General features: G+C 38.3%; 3 non-coding genes across 3 annotated transcripts; all 3 read right to left on the bottom strand.

Annotated features, from left to right (window-relative positions):
* Positions 1-6,110: 6,110 nt before the first annotated feature.
* Positions 6,111-6,194, bottom strand: trnal-uaa (transfer RNA leucine (anticodon UAA)). Its single transcript has one exon. It is a non-coding gene; the product is annotated as a tRNA-Leu (tRNA).
* A 290-nt stretch (positions 6,195-6,484) lies between these two features.
* Positions 6,485-6,568, bottom strand: trnal-uaa (transfer RNA leucine (anticodon UAA)). Its single transcript has one exon. It is a non-coding gene; the product is annotated as a tRNA-Leu (tRNA).
* Positions 6,569-6,892: 324 nt separating this feature from the next.
* trnal-uaa (transfer RNA leucine (anticodon UAA)) lies at positions 6,893-6,976 on the bottom strand. The gene has a single exon. It is a non-coding gene; the product is annotated as a tRNA-Leu (tRNA).
* Between the last annotated feature and the right edge of the window lie 12,399 nt (positions 6,977-19,375).

Here is a 19,375-nt window from a genome sequence, read left to right as displayed (position 1 = left end):
TGGTCCAAAAGTGTGATTTCAATGGAAAATATTGTGGAGGTGGGTGCAGACTTTTTAGCCCGGTGGGAAATGATGTTTGCTGATAACAGCCAGGTGGGACGACTGTGTGACCTCACAGCGTGGGAGGAACGACCGACAAGACGGTGCTGGAGCGCCAAAAGACTGATGAATACCCGGCAAGCCGAGCCAACAGCCTCGCCGGAAACAACCCATAGATAGCAAACGCTTACTTTAAGCGTGAGCCACACAACCTTCTCTTGGGAAAAGGCCTCGTGCTGAAATATATCAGTGCATGAGAGCATTTTGCTGTTTTAAAATCCCAAGCAGTATTTTTTTTAGTTTGAATAGAGCAGGGGCGTCCAAACTTTTTGCAAAGGGGGCCGTATTTGGTGTGGTTAAAAATGTGGGGGGCCGACCTTGGCTGACTTCCTTTACGTAGAACAATATATTCATGCAAATTTTAGAAAGCCATTCAGTGTGTCACATTTGCTTTATTATTTTTTTAAATGAATAATTTAGACAATCTTACAACTAGCCATTGTGGCGTTCTCTTTCGGCTCGCGGGCTCTTGCAAAATACTGCTGCTGTGAAATTAAATTAGCTTCAAGTTGATTCAATTTCTCGCTGCGAATCTTCCCTGTAATCTTGTCGTACATGTCAACGTGTCTTGTTTGGTAATATCGGCTCACATTGAACTCTTTAAAAACAGCGACTGTCTCTTTGCAAATGAGGCAGACACAGTTGTTGCGTATTTTAGTGAAGTAATAGTCCAAATTCCACCAATCCTTGAAGCGTCGGCCATCACAGTGAACTTTCTTTTTTTTATTTGGTTGTTGCCATTTTAGAAAATGGAAGTTATGGGTCACACGGGGTAATGTTGCTTAGCCCTTAAATACCTGCAACATGGAACAATTATCAGTGAATCCCAAAATTTGAAAAGTAGGGTCCTAATGAAACCTTTTTTTCAAATTTGTAAAAAGAAAAGTCTAAATGAATATGTGTAATAAGCGCTCTAATATCTTTAACTCATGCTAAATCATGTTTTTTTTTTTCTCATAGAACCTGCAGAGGCATGTGTTGACTTGCATGCATCGCGTTGCTTTTTTTGCGTTGCGTTTGTTTTTTTTTTTTTTTTTTTTTTTTTTTTCCAAAAAGAAATTATCAATTAGTCTCAAAATCATGAAATTTTAGGTGTATCAAATGTGATACATTTGGCAATAAAGGGTTAAAGTGCTGCTGCCTTTTAGTGGGTAAATGAGGAGCAGCAATTTGTGTGTAAGCTACTTCATATGCTGGTTGCAGTTAGGCATTTGCCGGTATGAGATTTTGACGGTACGATAACCGTGAGCAAAAATACCGCGGTTTCACGGTATCACGGTATTGCAATTATAGCTCCAAAATTTTGAGACGTATGGGTTTAAAAAAAAAAAAAAAAAAAAAAACTTTTTCTATTGAACAGGTTTTTTTTCAGAACACATTTGCAAATTGGAACATGAATATAATGTGAAAATAAATTAATGTGAAAATAAATAAATTAACAAAAGATAAAAAATATTTTATATAAAATTAAAATAAATAGAACCTAGACCAGGGGTCAGCAACCCTGGTCCTCGAGTGCCACTATCCAGCTTGTTTTCTATGTCTCCCTCCCTTAACGCACCTGACTCAAATAATCATGATCGTTATTAGGCTCCTGCAGAGCTTGCTGATGAGCTGATCATTTGATTCAGGTGTGTTAAAGGAGGGAGACATGGAAAACAAGCTGGATAGTGGCACTCGAGGACCAGGATTGCTGACCCCTGACCTAGACTATACCCACAGCCACAGCTCAAGTTGCTCAATATTGGAGCAAGAACAAAATAATTGCTATAAAAAAAGTAAAAACACTTCTAAATAAAATTAAAAATATATACTGTATGACTTTTATTGAGGGGGAGAAGCTGAAGTTTCGCCATTTTCAGCCACTGTGTCAACTCTCTTCTACATGATGTCATGCCTTTGTGTTAAAAAGAACAAAGAATTCATAAGTTAATAAGTTAGTTTTATAAGTTAGTTAAAATGTAAATATTGTTGAGGAAAGGTTTCATCTAAAACAAAAAGTGAGGAGTGAGACCTCCTTTCGCAATTAGCGAATTTCCTTTTTTTTTTTTTCTCCTTCATTTAAGCTTGTTTCTCACTCAGCGGCTGTGAGACATAAAACGTCGACGAAGCTGCTCTCCCAGCTTAGCCTAGGCTAACATTCGTCTTTGTAAGTTTTAGTTAGTTTGTATATTGAATTTGAAAGGAAAATGTGTGTTTTGTTTTTGGCGACCTTTTTCATGATGCTACTGCTATCCTGTTGAACCTACTCACGTGTGGAAAAATACAATTGTATAACGTTTTAAATTTATTCATTTGTATATTTCACCACGATTTGAGAGCTCAATAAATTGAAGAAAAGTACGCCTTGTGTTTGGAGGGTTTGTTTTTGGGTTTGCTGGCTGTTTAGCAGAATAGCGTCACTGACACTCACGGCAACAAACAGGGGAAGGGTGAGCGCTGCCGCACCAAGCCACTTCGGCTGCATTTTGGCACATGAAAAACAGCGAATACCGTACTAAGGTATGACGGAAAATTTTAGTGGTTTTGAAACCGCGACGTTTTCACACCACGGTAAACCGTGAAACCGGTAACCGGCACATGTCTAGTTGCAGTATTGCTGACCAATTTATGAAGTCTGTGTGCGGGCCAGACGTTATTGACTCTATGACAGAGGCTGGGGGCCGGACGAAATTTGACCACGGGCCGCTTTTGGCCCCCGGGCCGGACTTTGGACATTTCTGGAATAGAGGATCTGTCTTTGCAAAGATAATTATGTTTCATTTTGATTATACATAATTTCAAATGTTTATGAGCTGTTGTGCATTTAAATGACAATTTCAATATTGTTGACCTGGAAAGACTGCAGCGATTTATTTTTGTATGATGTTGCGAGCGTTTAAATAATTATAACTTCAAACCTTAGAAACAGTTTCTAGCATGTATTATGATTTTGCCTGTAGCAGCAAGTTGTTTGAACTTTTTGGAGGCGCAGGCCCGCCACTCCCGCTTTGTCACGGCCCGGGGGAAGCCTCAAGAGCATATCGGTTCAGGTGAAACAAACGGCCAAGTCTAAACAGAGATAGTGGAAAAAGTTTGTAACAGGCCTTAATAGCTCTTTGTCAGTGACGCACTCGAGATCTCTGAAAGCTAATCAATCAGAGCTATTAGCGGAGTCAATCCTCACTTGGGTTGAACTGCTTAGAGTTTTGTCATCACGCATTAGTCACTTAAAAGTCTGCAAATGGCAAAAAAAAAAAAAAAAGCAAAAAAGACTAAATTCATATTAGTCATACGAACTAAAGATTTTCGTATACATACAGTGCCCTCCATAATTATTGGCACCCCTGAAAAAGATGTGGGTTTTTTTTAGCTTCTAATATATATATATATTAATTCAAATAATATGGGACTGTAATGGAAAAAAAGAGAAAAATCCAACCTTCAATACAAGTGCATTCATTCAGTGGGGAAAAAATCCCACATAAAGGAAAAATTATTTGACATCAAATAATGTGTGTTACAATTATTAGCACTCCTGGTGTTAATACTTTGTTCAACCCCCTTTTGCCAACAAAACAAGGTCTGTGGACTGAGGTGGGCATGGGAGATGCTTGATTTTGTGTCTGGTGAACCATTTCTGTGTAGATTTGGCCATATGTTTAGGGTCATTGTCTTACTGAAAGACCCAGTGACGGCCCATCTTCAGCTTTTGGGCAGAGGGCAACAGATTTTGATTTAAAATGTCCTGGTATTTCAAACCATTCATGATGCCATGCACCCTAACAAGGTTCCCAGGGCCTTTGGAAGCGAAACAGCCCCACAGCATCGCTGACCCACCCCCATACTTCACAGTGGGTATGAGGTGCTTTTCAGCATGCACATCTTTCGTGGCACGCCAGAGCCACTTAGAGTGTTTGTTGCCAAAAAGCTCAATCTTGGTCTCATTTAACCAAAGCACACAGTCCCAGTTGCCTGGGACCGTGTGCTTTGGTCTTTGCAATGAAAGATGCGCATCCTGAAAAGCACCTCATACCCACTGTGAAGTATGGGGGTGGGTCAGTGATGCTGTGGGGCTGTTTCGCTTCCACAGGCCCTGGGAACCTTGTTAAGGTGCATGGCATTCTGAATGCTTTGAAATACCAGGACATTTTAAATCAAAATCTGTTGCCCTCTGCCCGAAAGCTGAAGGTGGGTCGTCAATGGGTCTTTCAGCAAGACAATGACCCTAAACATATGGTCAAATCTACACAGAAATGGTTCACCAGACACAAAATCAAGCTCCTCCCATGGCCATCTCAATCCCCAGACCTTGTTTTGTTGGCAAAAGGGGGTTGTACAAAGTATTAACACCAGGGGTGCTAATAATTGTGACACACATTATTTGATGTCAAACATTTTTTCTTTATGTGGGATTTTTTTTTTGCCCCACTTGGATTGAAGGTTGGATTTTTCTCTTTTTTTCCATTAAGGTCTCATATTATTTGAATAAAAAATATATATATTAGAAGCTAAAAAAAACGCATCTTTTTCAGGGGTGCCAAAAATTATAGAGGGCACTCTACCTCAAATTCACTTTGATGATGTGCGGACGCTAATTGATACATGCTAATTGTTTGTGTGTTCTGTTTTTGCTGTATCAGCAGCTAGTTAAAAATTCAATTTAAATTGCTTTGAAACTGATTTAATTTCACTTTAATTTTAGTTTCATATGCAAGTGTTGATGTGATGAGCAACTGAATAAAGTGAGCAAACCACACGCACGTCTGCCATCGTCATTTCGGAGCTTTGCTCACTATCTAGCTAAGACTTAGCTCCAACGTGTTGGCTCGGACAGAACTATAATGTATAATACATGTTTTTGGATCGTTATTTTGAGAATTAGGGATAAGTAAAGTAGTGCTGCAACGATTAATAGATTAACTCGAGTATTCGATTAGAAAAAAAATATTCAAATTGAATTTTATTGCTTCGAGTATTCGTTTAATTAAAGTGGCATTGTAATGGTTTGTTTTGAAAGTGTTGGCATTTAGTTGTATTGATTAGGGTGGATACACTGCCCTCTGGTCTGCCTCATTTCACATGGCTGAATCCAACTGCTCCCTGTTAGGACCAACGCAAGTTTTTGTTTGAGCTAATGTTTTTTTTAATGCATTCATAATTTAGATGATTTGTGGGAATATGTGTCTGAACCATTTGTTAAGAGCACTGAAAAAAAAAAAGTTAGCATTTTGTAGCATTTAAGCTAGTGGACTTTTGCTATGTAAGTTAGCCAATTGTTCTTTTGTTGTACATAACTCCTCATTTTTTATTTTTTTTAATACCATTTGAGGCTCAGCTCAGGTATTTTAATTTTTCATGTTCCTTATCCGATTACTCGCTTATTCGAACTAACTAGTTCATCGATTAATCAACTACTAAAATAGATAGCTGCAGCCCTATAGTAAAGCAGCACTTGGTAACTTATCAGTTTTGTTCGAGTTTAGCGTTGCCAGTGGACAAAAGCAGTAGTGTTTTGCCTAAAGGAAGACTGTTTTTCCATGAAGACCAGTGCTGCGGTTCCACTGAGGACCAGCACACACCCGCACAGTGTCGTAAAATAATCAATCAATCAAAAATCAATCTCCCAGTCGCCCTCAGATGGATTAAACAACATTACTGTTTCCAGCAGCTGTGTGATGGATGAATAGTAATAAGATAGACAATAAACAATAGCATATGACGTTTAGCAACCATGTGGCTATCCCCCCCACTCCACCCGAATTCGTCTGTGCTGACGAGTTCGTTGGGGGCGGGGCATGATTTACCCAGTGAAAGCTGGGCCAATGTCGATTCTATATATCCTGGTAGCCTGACTTTTTTCCTCTTCAGACAAAACTTTTTTGTCGCTCTGCCACCTTTGCAGAATTCATACAAAAGCATTTGCACCGATATTTGGTTGACTTGGATTTTTTAGTTGTGGCATTCATCTTTAATTTGTCATTCAAGATGTAATTGTTCCATTCCAACATGGATTGACCTCAATAGGTTACTACCAGGAGTGGGGTTCGAACCCACGAGGACTAATTGTCCATTGGATCTTAAGTCCAACGCCTTAACCACTCGGCCATCCTGGTGATCTCTGGTTGACTTGTAATTTTGAGTTCTGCCGTTTTTTTAAATACGTCATCTAAGCAGGTAATATCCAAGACATAAGAAACCCATTGTAACATGGAGTGACCACAATTGATTTCTACCAGGAGTGTGGTTCAAACCCACGAGAAGTAGCCATTCATTGGATTTTAAGACCAACACCTCAACCACCTTGCTAACCTTTTTTTGACTAGTAATTCTTTTCTTTGTTTGAGATCAATGTAGACAATATTCAAGATACTCATTGAAACACAGCTTGACCTCAATTGGTATCTACCAGGAGTGGGGTTCGAACCCACGAGGATTAACTGTCCATTGGATCTTAAGTCCAACGCCTTAACCACTCGGCCATCCTGGTGATGCTTGGTTGACCTGTAATTTTGAGTTCTGTCGTTTTTTTTAATATGTCATCTAAGGAGGTAATATCCAAGACATAAGAAAGCCATTGTAACATGGAGTGACCACAATTGGTTGCTACCAGGAGTGTGGTTCAAACCCACGAGAAGTAGCCATTCACTGGATCTTAAGACCAACACCTCAACCGCTAATCTTTTGTTGACTAGTAATCTTTGTTTGAGATCGATGTAGATAATATTTAAAATACCCATCGAAACACAGATTGACCTCAATAGGTTGCTACCAGGAGTGGGGTTCGAACCCAAGAGTGACCTCAATAGGTTGCTACCAGGAGTGGGGTTTGAACCCACGAGGACTAACTGTCCATTGGATCTTAAGTCCAACGCCTTAACCACTCGGCCATCCTGGTGACCATTTGACAAAAACACACACACAAAAAAACAAAAAAAGCCTCAGCCTCTTCAGTAAAGCAGTGGTCATCTTGGAGGTGTGTTTGGGGTCATTGTCACTGCCCTGTGACCCAGTTTCTGGAGGGAGGGGATCATGCTCTGCTGCAGTATTTGACAGTACATGTTGGAGTTCATGTTTCCCTCAATGGAATGTAACTCTCCAACACCTGCAGCATTCATGCAGCCCCAGACCATGACATTCCCACCTCCATGCTTGACTGTAGGCATGGCACACTTATATTTGTACTCCTCACCTGGTCGCCACCACACATGCTTGAGACCATCGGAACCAAACAAATTAATCTTAGTCTCATCAGACAATAGGACATGGTTCCAGTAATCCATGTGCTTTGTTGACATGCCTTCAGTAAACTGTTTGCAGGCTTTCTGGTGTACCGTCTTCAGAAGAGGCTTCCTCCTGGGGTGACAGTCATGCACACCTATTTGATGTAGAGTGCGGCGTATGGTCTGAGCACTAACAGGCTGACCCCACACCTCTTCAATCTCTGCAGCAATGCTGACGGCACTCCTGTGACGATCTTTCAAAGAAAGCATTAAAATGCTGGATGATCTTAGCCACTGTGCTGCAGCTCAGATTCAGGGTGGTGGCAATCTTCTTGTAGCCTTGGCCATCTTCATGTAGCACAACAATACGTCTTCTAAGATCCTCAGAGAGTTCTTTGCCATGTCGTGCCATAATGGAACTTTCAGTGACCAGTATGAGAGAGTGTGAGAGAAATTTGAACATACCAGCTCACCTGGACCTAGTAACACTAACGAGTCACATGACATTTTGGAGGGAAAATGACAAGCAGTACTCAATTTGGACATTTAGGGATGTAGTTTCTAAGGGGTGTACTCACTTTTGTTGCCAGGGGTTTAGATATTAATGGCTATATTTTGAGGGGAAAATAAAATAACTCAATTATATAAGCTGCACACAGACTACTTTTCATTGTCAGTGTCGTTTTGTCAGTGTTGTCCCATGAAAAGTAGGGCTGTCAAAATTATCGCGTTAACGGGCGGTCATTAATTTTTTTTAAAAATTAATCATGTTAAAATATTTGACGCATTTAACGTACATGCCCGCTCAAACAGATTAAACTGACAGCACAGTGTCATGTTCACTTGTTACTTGTGTTTTTTTGGTGTTTTGTCGCCCTCTGCTGGCGCTTGGTTGCGACTGATTTTATGGGTTTCAGCACCATGAGCATTGTGTAATTATTGATATCAACAATGGCGAGCTACTAGTTTATTTTTTATTGAAAATATTACAAATTTTATTACAACGAAAACATTAGGAGGGATTTTAATATTAAATTTCTATAACTTGTACTAACGTTTATCTTTTAAGAACTACAAGTCCTTCTATCCATGGATCCTTTAACAGAATGTTAATAATGTTAATGACATCTTGTTGATTTATTGTTATAATAAACAAATACAGTACTTATGTACCGTATGTTGAATGTATATATCCATCTTGTGTCTTATCTTTCCATTCCAACAATAATTTACAGCAAAATATGGCATATTATATAGATGGTTTGAATTGCGATTAATTACGATTAATTAATTTATAAGCTGTGATTAACTCGATTAAAAGTTTTAATCGTTTGACAGCCCTAATGAAAAGATATACTTAAATATCTGCAGAAATGCGAGGGGTGTATTCACTTTTGTGATACACTGTAGTGTTGCTTTAAGCCATATCCTCTCGATTATGAGACAGATTTTTATCTCTACTCTGACGATAAAACTGCATATGTATACTGTATTGTTTTAGCAGCTATTCTCGTGCAATACATACCCAAATTTATAAAGTATAGTATGAATCTGATTCCAGAAGACATTTTACTGTTGTTTTTTGTTTTCCCTGTAATTATTGTCGCTCAACATAAACATGACTGTTATTAAATACATCAGTTTTTTGCCTAGATTACGGGCCACCATCATGGTGTTCATGTAATGGGACTAATAACAGTAGCCAGCCAAGTCAACACTATTTAGAACAAAATGTGATCACAAGCAATCTTAAGAGAGCTATTACCAGGAAATGGGTGATTCAAAAAGTATTTTTCCCAAGATATGCAGGGGCGACGACTTGGAAATGCTTTTTTTGTTGCATGCATTTTTTAATGTGTGTGTGTGTATATCTGGCACATGCCTGAACAGTGGCCACCGTAAATCTGCAATGAAATCACCGAGGGAAATGATCTTATCTTCAGCTGAAGATCGTCGCCGTTTTTGGAAAAGAGAACGCATAAAACATGCTAGCTTTTGTCCGTCATCATGAGTCAGAAAAATTCTGCATTTGCAGCCTAACCGTACGTATGTACGAAAGAATGTGCGGACGAAAATGATAAATCAATGTCAGCGAATACATTCAATCCCGGCAAGTGATTCTAATGTGACGCTAATGGTAATGTACTCGCTGTGCAGTGCAATGAATGGACGTCGTTGACAAATACATAGATACACCAAATGCCATTGAAATGCATAAAGCGGCTCGTTCAAGGTGTTTTCGGTTTGAGTTGCTTTGAATTTGTATTCTCAGACCCTCATGAGTCATGACAACAAATAATTACCGGCATAATATGCAATATAAAATAGATGAAAACCTAAAAGCAAAGGGGTGTATTAACGCATTGCATTTACTTCGTTACATTTACACGAATAACTTGGAGAAAAATGTACTTTTAACAATAATCACTTAACTCTATTATGTTAATCAGACACAAACAAACAACACACAAGCTTGCAGTCGGAAGTCCTGTGATTAGCCCTGCCAGTTCATTCACGTGGCGTCTTTAAAGTGCCGTAAAAATTAAACTATTTGATGTAAAGTCAACATTACTTGAAAGCACAGATTTTAACCTTTCTTCCAGTTCTATTTGGTACCGATGGCATGTGGCTTTTTTTTTTTTTTTGCTATGTGGCATTTTTTGGGAGTATGTGGCAACATGGATTTTGGCATGTAGCATTTTTTCGCTACGTGGCAAAATTTATTTTGGCTTGTGGCATTTAAAAAAAATTTTTTTGGGCATGTGGCATTTTATTTTGTGTTTGGCAAAATGGATTTTGGTATGTGGCATTTTTTTTTTTTTTGATATGTGGCAAAATTAATTTGGTTTTTTATTTTATTTTTTTAGTATATGGAATTTTGGCAGGCCATCCACATCCATGCCATTGACAGCTATGCACGTCCAAATTTTCCGTTCATTTTAAATGGCAGAAAAACGTGTGGTTGTGTTTTTTTTCCATACACTTTACATTACAGCACATTAACATTCAACTGGTACCGAAATAAGGCTATGCCGCATGACAAAATCCATTTTGTTTTGCCACATACAAAAAAAAAAAAGCCACATGCTAAAATACATTTCGCCACATACCAAAAAAAAATGCCACATGGCAAAATCCGTTTTGCCACATACAAAAAAAAAAAAAAAAAAAGCCACATGCCCCCCAAAAATGCCACATGCCAAAATACATTTTGCCACATGGCAAAAATTCCACGTGCAAAAATCAATTTTGCCACATAACAAATACCACTATTTGTTCTCAGCCATGCTGGTCTTTTTGAGTGAAAGCAGTGATTTTTTTATTGTTTTATTTTTCTAGTCACATCTTTGCTGCAATTGTTTTCAACAATGTACATCTAAAATAAAGACATTGATTGTCTAAAAAGGGTTCAATATCAGGTGAAATGTCTTGTTTTCTCATGTATTTGGCTTTTTTTTGGGGGGGGGGGGTATGTGGCATTATTATTATTATTTTTTTTGGGCATATGGAATTTTGGCAGGCCATGCACATCCATGCCATTGACGGCTATGAACGTCCAAATTTTCCATTCATTTTAAATGGCAGAAAACATTTGTGGCTGTGATTTTTGACCATACAATTACCTTTACAGCGCATTGACATGCAACTGGCACCCAAGTCAGGCTAAGCAATTGACAGCTATTAACGTACAAATTTTCCATTCATTTTGAATGGCAGAAAAACATGTGGTTGTGACTTTTGTCCATAACTTTACATTACAGCACATTGACATTCAACTGGCACCGAAATAAGGCTATGCCACATACCAAAATCCATTTTGCAACATACAAAAAAAGTGCCACATGCCCGGAAAAATGCCACATGCTAAAATACATTTTGCCACATGGCATAAAAAATGCCACATGGCAAAATCAATTTTGCCACATACCCCAAAAAAATGCCACACGCCAAAATCAATTTTGGCACATACATAAAAAAATGCCACATATCAAAATTTATTTTGCCACATACAAAAAAATAAAAAGATAAATCGACAAAAAATGCCATATGCACCAAAAAATGCCAAATGCCAAAATCCATTTTGCCACTTGTCAAAAAAAAAAAAAGCCACGTGGCAAAATGAATTTTGCCACATACCATATACCTTTTTGTTCTCTGCCCTGCTGTTTTTTTGAGTGAAAACAGTGATTTTGTTGGGTTTTTTTTCTAGCCACATCTGAGTTGCATTTGTTGGCTGTTTTCAACAATGTACATCTAAAATAAAGACAGTGAATGTCTAAAAATGGTTCAATATTAGGTGAAATTTCTTGTTTTCTCATAATTATAATTGCTATTTATCTGGGTCTTAGAAAAAGACCAAGATAATGTTATTACCTGAAAAAAATGTTTTATCCGATTACACGATCAATTGATGGAATTTTCAGTAGAATACTCGATTAGTAAAATTTTCAATAGCTGCAGCCCTGATTGTGAGAGTGAGCTTCATTAGTCATTCGCATTAATAAGAGCACCTTAGTTGATACCCTTGTTGAAACATGTTATTTTTTTTTGTAGTTTTCTGTTTTAAATCCTACTAAAATTGAAGCTCTCCAGAAATGTCACGTTCATCCAACTCAATTCTGGTCAGTTTTGGAGGCAAAAAACCTGTTGGGTTTTGCCATAGACTTCATAATGATGTGATCATTATGAAATCTACGGTTTTGCAGTGTTTTAAGTGATTTGCAGTCAAACATTTGATTATTGAAGTTGAATACTTAGTACTTGGTAAGTACTTAAATCAATAGTTGCACTCATTTTCCTCACACCATTTAAAATAAACTACTAACTCATCAGGTTTTACAACGTACTTACGTGAGTACTTATGCTACTGTGCTTCTGATCTAATACGCCCCGCCCCCTTAAGTGTTTTTCTCACCCCACCTTGATTACCTGCACGTGTTTACTATTGGCCCTCATTCCTCATCCTATTTTGATCTAAGTACAGCACCGTGTCTGTGTTCCCTTGTTTGCGGTCCAACCTCGTGCTTTGTTCTAGGCAGTACGATCTGACCCACTTTTCCATGAATTCTTTGAAGCCTTTAGCTTAACGATACAAATGCCAGCACTTTATTGGACACCTCCCCGACCACTTCAATAGAAAGAATACGACACGTTAGCTCGCACGTAAGCACTTGGCCTTTATATTTGCTTGGGTCAGGGCCAGAAATTTTCTATGGATAGTTCGGGGATGATGTTGGTTATCCACTTGTTCGCTGCCTTTGACAGTGACAGTTGCTGTATTCATTTTTTTTTTCATTTCTTGCTGTCAAAATGGTCAATGGCTGTCATTGACAGCATTAGACGTCAATGGCGCTGAAAGATGATCATTCACAGCCATTATGTTGGTAGCTATGGAAGGCAATGAGTTAATATTGTGGCTTACAGTGGTATAAAAAGTATCTGAACCTTTTGTAATTCCTTATATTTCTGCATAAAATCACCATCAAATGTGACCTGATCTTTGTCAAAATCCCACAGATGAAAAAACAGTGTCTGCTTTAACTAAAACCACCCAAACATTTATAGGTTTTCATATTTTGATGAGGATTGCATGCCAACAATGACAGATGGGGGGAAATAAGTAAGTTAGCCATCACGTTTAGTATTTTGTGCCGCCACCCTCCTTTGGCTGCAATAACCAACCAGACGCTTCCTATAGCTGCAGATGAGTCTGGCACATCGGTCAGGTGTCTCAGGACTAATCCTGGCCCATTCTTCTGTACAAAACTGCTGTAGTTCAGTCAGATTCCTGGGATCTCTGGCATGAATTGCTGTCTTTAGGTCATGCCACAGCATCTCAATAGTGTTCAAGTCTGGACTTCTGTGTTTTAGATCATTGTCTTGTCTGACAGACGGGCTCGGGTTTTCCTGCCAAACATCCTGATAAACTTTTGAATTCATTCTTCCATTAATAATTGCAAGTTGTCCAGGCCCTGAGGCAGCAAAACAGCCCCAAATCATGATGCTCCCTCCACCATGCTTCACAGAGGGGATGAGGTGTTGATGTTGGTGAGCTGTTCCATTTGTCCTCCACACATGACGTTGTGTGTTACTCCCAAACAATTCAATTTTGGTTTCATCAGTCCAAAAAATATGTTGCCAAAACTTCTGTGGAGTGTCCAAGGGCCTTTTTTCGAACGAGCGACTTTTTTTTTTTTTTTTTTTTGACGTCAGCGGCTTTCTCCGTGGAGTCCTCCCATGAACACCATTCTTGGCCATAGCTTTACATATAGTTGATGTGTGCACAGAGATTTTGGACTGTGCCAGTGATTTTTGTAAGTCTTTAGTAGACACTCTAGAGTTCTTTTTTACCTCTCTGAGTATTCTGCGCTAAACTCTTGGCGTACTGTTTGGTGGATGGCCACTGCTTGGGAGAGAAGCAACAGTGCCAAACTCTCTCCATTTGTGGACAACTTCTCTGACTGTCGATTGATGAACATCCAGAGTTTTATAGATGGTTTTGTATCTTCTCCCAGCTTTATACAAATCAACAGTCCTTGATCGCAGGTCTTCAGACAGCTCTTATGACCGAGCCATGATGCACATCAGACAATGCTTTTCATCAAGACAATTCTTACCAGGTTTGTGTTTTATAGTGGGCAGGGCAGCTTTAAACCACTCACTCTAAATTGTTTGGTAAAAATTGGTTTCAATTGCTCTTTAAATCTGGTAGAGGGCTCACTTACTTATTTTTCCCCCTTCTGTCATTGTTTGCATGCTATCCTCATTAAAATATGAAAACCTATAAATGTTTGAGCGGTATTAGTTAAAGCAGACACAGTTTTTACATCTGTGTGATTTTGACAAAGATCAGATCACATTTGATGGTGATTTTATGCAGAAATGTGAGAAATTCCGAAAAGTTCAGATACTTTTTCATATGTCAGGTCTTTATGGGATTAGGTGATTTTTATAAATGACCCAAAATAGTCGTTAATAACTACAATTTTTTAAATACAAAAATACAACATATATGGAGGTTAAACAATACGATAGAAAATAATAAATGTTAACATCTAAGTTTTTCTTTTAATTATTGCCTGCAAAGGAATAAATGAGTGTCCTTTAATGGTAATAACTTTTAGTTTAGCCACAGTTTAGGTGTGACTGTTGAGTTGTTGTTGTTTTTTATATATAAACACACTGTGATTGACTGGCACCAATTTCTAGATGCTCCCCACCTCAACCGGGATAGGCTCCAACACACCCGCAAACCGAATAAAGACAAAGCATTCCTCAAAAGTTCCTCCAAGAAGAAAACAAGCGTAGGTTGCCATGGCCAAGGGCATGAAAGTGTCCTCAAGTTTTGAAATCAGAGTTCATGTGTATTGTTGCTATGTTCCTCTCTGCTGTATTAGAGTAGTTAATTTTTGATTTATTGGGATGCTATTGTGATACAACATGCCTGAAAGCTTGAATTACAATAAGTGTTTACCACAGTGGTAATAATGAGTGAAAGAACAGGGTGTGGTGGGTTTGGCCCATTTCATATTTGTGCATTCCCATCAAAACTAATGTGTACATCATTTTTTTAAGAAAAAAAACAACAACAACCTCAGGCTGGTGCGGTGGCTAATTCACTACTCATACTGATCCCGAATTAGTGACATTTTGCACTGTAGGTAGTGCATGTGACAATGTACAGGATAAGCAAAACAAAGTTGTGTTGATGGATGATTGGAAGGATTTGAGTGAGTATTCCAATCCTGTACAGCAGAAAAATGACACTTTTTCAAAGTTCAGTCTTCGCAAGAGGATGTTTGAGCATTAACCCTTTAACACCTGAACCTATTTTGTCCGAATTTATATGCCTTTTATGTTGCCTCCATATTTCAAAGGAAAAATTGTTCACAATGACCTGGTTGGGTCCTTTTTTTCAGGACACCATAATCTTCATGTCCAAACTGTTTTTTTCTTCACTGACCAGTTCTGATCAACATTTTGGACCCAAAAAGACAAAAATAGCCCTTTTTTGGTCAAAATTGGTAATATTGATTTCCCATTGACAACCAAACATCCTTGATAATATTTATTCAACTTGTTAGGATAAACCAGGGGTCCCCAAACTACGGCATGGCCCCCTGAACAATACCAGAGAGCCTTTTTTTTTTTTTTTTTTTACTTTTTATTCAATAGTGTTATTTATTTCATGGCTTGTTTCTGTGAAGAACCCAGAGAGGGTTATTTGGTTATTATTAGGGCTGTCAAAATTACCGCGTTAACGGGCGGTCATTAATTTTTTAAATTAATCACGTTAAAATATTTGACGCAATTAACGTATATGCCCCGCTCAAACAGATTAAAATGACAGCACAGTGGCATGTCCACTTGTTATTTTTGTTTTTTTTGGTGTTTTTTCGCCCTCTGCTGGCGCTTGGGTTCGACTGATTTTATGGGTTTTAGCACCATGAGCAATGTGTAATTATTGACATCAACAATGGCGAGCTACTAGTTTATTTTTTTGATTGAAATTTTACAGCTTTTAAATAAAACGAAAACATTAAGAGGGGTTTTAATATACAATTTCTATAACTTGTACTAACATTTATCTTTTAAGAACTACAAGTCTTTCTATCCATGGATTGCTTTAACAGTTAATAATGTTAATGCCATCTTGTTGATTTATTGTTATAATAAATAAATACAGTACTTTCGTACCGTATGTTGAATGTATATATCCGTCTTGTGTCTTATCTTTCCATTCCAACAATAATTTTCAGAAAAATACGGCATATTTTATAGATGGTTTGAATTGCGATTAATTACGATTAATTAACTTTTAAGCTGTGATTAACTCGATTAAAAATTTTAATCGTTTGACAGCCCTAGTTTTTTTTTTTTTTTTTGCTGCTTTTGTCCACCGGCAACGCTAACATCGGACAAAACTGATAAGTTACCAAGTGCTGCTTTACTGTAGGGCTGCGGCTATCTATTTTAGTAGTCGATTAATCGATGAACTAGTTAGTTCGAATAATCGAGTAATCGGATAAGGAACATGAAAATTTAAAATACCTGAGCTGAGCCTCAAATGGTATTAAGAAAAATAAAATAAAAAAGGAGGAGTTATGTACAACAAAAGAACAATTGGCTAACTTACATAGCAAAAGTCCACTAGCTTAAATGGTATAAAATGCTAATTTTTTTTTTTTTTTACAATGCTCTTAACAAATGGTTCGGACACATTTTCCCACAAATCAGCTAAATATACCTATAACCTAAATTATGAATGCATTAAAAACATTAGTTCAAACAAAAGCTTACATTGGTCTTACCAGGGAGCAGTTGGATTCAGCCATGTGAAATGAGGCAGACCAGAGGGCAGTGTATCCACCCTAATCAATAAAACTAAATGCAAACACTTTCAAAACAAACCATTACAATGCCACTTTGATTAAACGAATACTCGAAGCAATAAAATTTTATTCGAATATTTTTTTTCTTATCGAATACTCGCGTTAATCGATTAATTGTTGCAGCACTATACAAAACATTTGGGTTTGACATCAAAAGATAAAAATGAGACCACCTGTTCAGATTTTATTTCCAGGTATTTACAATACATCTGGATCTCACAGATCAAAGCATTGTATTCAACAAAAAAATTGCATATTTTTAGGTGAGCTAAAGTATTGTAGCAGATTCAAATCAGATTGAAGTGACACACTTGGAATGGCAGTAGCTCTTCTGTAAGGTTTTGGACAAAGCGACCTTACGGCTGTGTATTTTGGGTCACTGTCTTGCTACACAATGAGGAATTTCCCAATAAGTTTGCTTACATTTCTATTTGGCCTCTAGCCACCTTCATCCATCTGTGCTGGAGAACAACTGCGAACATTTGTGAAAGTCCCACTTCTCGTGTACAGTAAGAACATTCTTTCTGGTTTTAATGCGATGACAGAACATCCCCATTGAGTCAGGCCTGAACTTCATCACCTCGACACGGTCGTTGCCTGACAGGACATTTGGAGGTCACTGTGTCACTGGAGTTCGTTTACGAGTCGTGGCACACGATTGACCTACTTGAGAGATGATCGTTCAGGCTCCTGATCATTTATTATATGCATTTGACCTAAATAAAAACAACTGTAATCAGCTATTGTTTTCATCTTGGAGATAAGAACTGTATGTAAAATCCAGACATATTCTGACGATGATCTCATTTATGAGGCTATACCTAATACATCTGAGGTCCTATCTTTGGGATTCCTTTCATTCTTACACATGTTTTTGCTCACTGGAATCAGGTGGGTGTTTAATATTTTCCAGTAGCTGTATGGCACAGGATTGCCTTCAGCTATGGGTTCTTCCACTTCAACGTGTGCTGTCTACACGGCACATGATCATGTTTGTCTCCTGTTTCACAACCGATACCCCGGAGGCCTGTAATGTATATATTTAAGTATAGTTTGCGGGAAGTATAGATCAGCGCGTGACGAATAAGTGTGAATGATTTCTCTGCCTGCTTTCAGTTGCTTTAAAACGAGTTGGTTTAACACAGTTTTGAAACTACAGTGGGGCAAATAAGTACTTAGTCAACCACTAATTGTGCATGTTCTGCCACTTGAAAATATTAGCGAGGCATGTAATTGTCAACATGGGTAAACCTCAACCATGAGACAGAATGTGAAAAAAAAAACAAAATCACAGTTTGATTTTTAAATAATTTATTTGCAAATCATGGTGGAAAATAAGTATTTGGTCAATACCAAAAGTTCATCTCAATACTTTGTTATGTACCCTTTGTTGGCAATAACGGAGGCCAAACGTTTTCTGTAACTCTTCACAAGCTTTTCACACACTGTTGCTGGTATTTTGGCCCATTCCTCCATGCAGATCTCCTCTAGAGCAGTGATGTTTTGGGGCTGTCGTTGGGCAACACAGCCTTCCAACTCCCTCCACAGATTTTCTATGGGTTTGAGATCTGGAGACTGGCTAGGCCACTCCAGGACCTTCAAATGCTTCTTATGGAGCCACTTCTTTGTTGCCCTGGCTGTGTGTTTGGGATCATTGTCACGCTAAAAGACCCAGCCACGTCTCATCTTCAATGCCCTTGCTGATGGAAGGAGATTTTCACTCAAAATCTCTCGATACATGGCCCCATTCATTCTTTTCTTTACACTGATCAGTCGTCCTGGTCCCTTTGCAGAAAAACAGCCCCAAAGCATGATGTTTCCACCCTCATGCTTCACTGTGGGTATGGTGCAATTCTGTATTTTTTTTCCTCCAAACACAAGAACCTGTGTTTCTACCAAAAAGTTCTATTTTGGTTTCATCTGACCATAACCAGTTTGTCACAGATTACTTGAAAAAGTAATTTAATTACTGATTACTGATTATGCCTCTCCTAAACCTCTCCTAAAAAAACCTAATCTGGATGCCTCAACCATTAGTAATTACAGGCCAATATCAAATCTGACATTCCTGGGGAAAATTATCGAAAGGGTTGTGTTTGAACAGATCCAGACTTTTATGATGCAAAACAATCTTTTTAACTCATTTCAGTCTGGATTTCGGCCACAACACAGCACCGAGACCGTGCTTATCAAAGTCCTAAATGATATTCGTCGGAATACCGATGCAGGCAAATCATCTGTTCTGCTACTATTGGATCTCAGCGCCGCATTTGACACGGTTGATCACAACATACTACTCAGCAGATTGGAACAGTGGGTAGGGCTTACTGACACTATTCTTCAGTGGTTCACATCCTATTTACATGATAGAGATTTCTTTGTGTCAATTGGAAACTATCAGTCAGAACGAACCAAATTCACGTGTGGAGTCCCTCAAGGGTCAATTCTTGGACCACTCTTATTTAACATCTATATGCTTCCGTTAGCTCAGATAATGGAACAGTATGACATCTCCTATCACGCCTATGCAGATGACACACAACTGTACATTTCTGCGTCCCCACATGATTATAGTCCCTTAGTCTCCCTGAGTAAATGCATTCGTCAAATCAATGAATGGATGTGCCAGAATTTTCTCCAGTTAAATGTGGAGAAGACAGAGGTGATCATTTTTGGGCCAAA

This window comes from Corythoichthys intestinalis, chromosome 15, assembly GCF_030265065.1.
Source record: "Corythoichthys intestinalis isolate RoL2023-P3 chromosome 15, ASM3026506v1, whole genome shotgun sequence".
In the NCBI taxonomy this organism is placed as follows: domain Eukaryota; kingdom Metazoa; phylum Chordata; class Actinopteri; order Syngnathiformes; family Syngnathidae; genus Corythoichthys; species Corythoichthys intestinalis.
Note: the sequence above shows the minus strand (reverse complement) of the source record. Positions and strands in the feature narration are given on the sequence as shown.